The sequence below is a fragment of the Palaemon carinicauda genome, chromosome 1 (genome assembly GCF_036898095.1).
Source record: "Palaemon carinicauda isolate YSFRI2023 chromosome 1, ASM3689809v2, whole genome shotgun sequence".
In the NCBI taxonomy this organism is placed as follows: domain Eukaryota; kingdom Metazoa; phylum Arthropoda; class Malacostraca; order Decapoda; family Palaemonidae; genus Palaemon; species Palaemon carinicauda.
Window position 1 is genome coordinate 260052240 of NC_090725.1, and position 2500 is coordinate 260054739.

At 34.3% G+C, this 2500-nt stretch overlaps 1 protein-coding gene across 2 annotated transcripts in view; it reads right to left on the minus strand.

The window, feature by feature from the left end:
* The window catches only part of LOC137655592 (uncharacterized), a 23063-nt gene that overhangs the window by 15080 nt on the left and 5483 nt on the right, over nucleotides 1–2500 (minus strand). The gene's annotated exons all lie outside the window — the stretch shown is intronic.

A 2500-nucleotide genomic window follows, 5' to 3' on the forward strand; every position in this document is an offset into this window, starting at 1 on the left:
GTATTTTGCAACCAAGTCGCCTACACTGGTTCAAAGACAGTTTCGATGCGAACATCCTGAGAAGAAAATTCCACAGCGTCATACTAAAACATGCTTGGTAGTAAAGTTCAGAAATACAAGAAGTGTGATTAACAACAACAAAGGTCATTGTGGTCTGAAAGTTACAGCAAGGACACCAGTGAACATTGCAGATGTCAGGGACCACTTGTAGCATGTCCATCGGACGGCTGTTACAGGGAGTGGGCATTTCCAGGACATCTGTGCGCCGAATCATTCACAGTGACTTAATGCTGTTTCCTTACAAGGTTAAGATTCTTCAAGCATAAACTGAAGTCAAGAAGACTGAATGCTTTGAGTCTGGTCAAACAATTAGTGAGCATATTGAGAATGACCCTCAATTTTTGGACTGTCTTCTCTTCTGGTATTTTCGGCCCATACTTCTTTGAAGAAGATAATGGTCATAAAGTGACAGTGAATTCACTCTGATACATCGAAATGCTTCCATGATGCTTCATTACAGCATTAATGAGAAGAGGTGTGCACCATTGTGTTTCAACAGGATGGTGCACCACCTCATTGTTCTGACCGCACTCTTCAGTACCTTAGGCAACACTTTCAAGGTGACTGTTTAATCTCAAGGCGGACCGACAATCCCTGGCCGTCCTATTCCCCTGATCTCAGCCCGCTGGACTACTTTCTATGGGGCTACCTGAAGGAGAGAGTGTATGTGGACAATCCAGACATAATTAACAGATTGAAAGAAAACATAAGGAGAGTGTTCCGAAGAATTCTTAACGACATGTTGGAGAGAGCTGTCAACAATTTCAATGTGAGAGTGGCGAATGTCATCCAGCAGCGAGGGTCCTGGATTGAACATTTCATAAATCAATGACTACAGTAGCCAAAAATTTATCAATTTGAAAATGCTTTTATACAATAAACTTTGACTCATTGTTCACGTCTTGTGAAAAAATCTTGCAAAAATTCATATATTTGTAGAAACTGTAACAATTTTATTTTTACCCTCTTTTTGTGACTCACTGTATGTATATATATATATATATATATATATATATATATATATATATATATATATATATATATTTCTTTCCTGTCACGCTGAGCGGCAGGGAGAGAGAGAATAGTCATATCCATGTGAGAGGGAATACTACTAAAGGCACACTCGGAAACCACAATCCACCACAAATTGCCGAACCATCGAGATGTGTTTATGAAAAGGGGAGAGGTGGAACTGTTGAATCTGCGTGTGTGTATGCGTGTGTGTGCATATCTATCTAAATATTTAGCCGTCATTTTGTATGGGTGGCTTACACTAGTATTGTATTTTCTATTATATTTTCACACGCATGTATAACTGGCCTCTTGAATGAACCGATGACGTGAATTTAGGATAAGTAAATTATATACACTTCAAATGGAATGGTAAGAAGTAAACAATAAAAAAGAACAAAATGGATAAATAATCTGAATTTTGTTATTTTGTGTCTATCAAATCCATAATAAGTTTCAGTTCTCTGAGCTTTGTAATTCTTGGTAAATAGATCATTAATTCCTGTTATTTCTATGCTGACGTTTACTGTCTCTAAAATGCATTTAAAATAATAACGCATTATACAGTGGTGATATGTAAAAATCATTGTTTTAATCCACCAAATATCAATAATCATTATCCATAAATTTACATGATTATATCTGTTAAACCAGTGTAAAACTAGTAGTTTATCGTATTAGTAATGGATGAAATATTTCTATTTATAGAAAGCTAATAGTTCTCTAAATGATTAAAATCTTATTTAACGCATGAGTTGTGCGTAGGCCCATGATTCTTAATGTGTCAAATTAATTATTTGTATTCGTTAAACACAACGTTATTTACGGATGTTACTGCTTGAAGTTAGTTACGATATTATCTTAAATCGTGAATTAATAGGCAATTTATATTTCAACTTCGAACATATCTAATTCTGATCAAATCGGCTTATCTTTTTCTATCCTATGGCACTCTATTATGTGAAAATTAGGCCTTGAAGAATGTACACGTATTTAATTAATAGAAATAGCATTAAGTACAAAAATATTAGGCCTATCCGTAATTTAGAATAATGAACATAAGTAATGTACCGTAGCGCTCTTCTATAAGGATGTAATTTTTGCATTTAGGCTACATGTATTTTTGTCTATCTTATAATTGTCATTTCCTTTTAGATAAAAGATTAATTTTTAATTTATTTTGATCATCATTCACAATACGGTAATGATAGTAATGACAAAGAGGATCATTATTATCGTTATCATATTATCATATCATCTATAGAGCAAGGAATAGATGAATCTTATGCTAGAACACTTCGAGATATCTATACAAGTAGTATAGCAATCCTAAATCTACATAGTGAGATCATTCCGATTAAGAAAGGAATTAGACAGGGAGACCCCATCTCTCATAGATCAATAAATTATTCATAGCAAGCCTAGATGT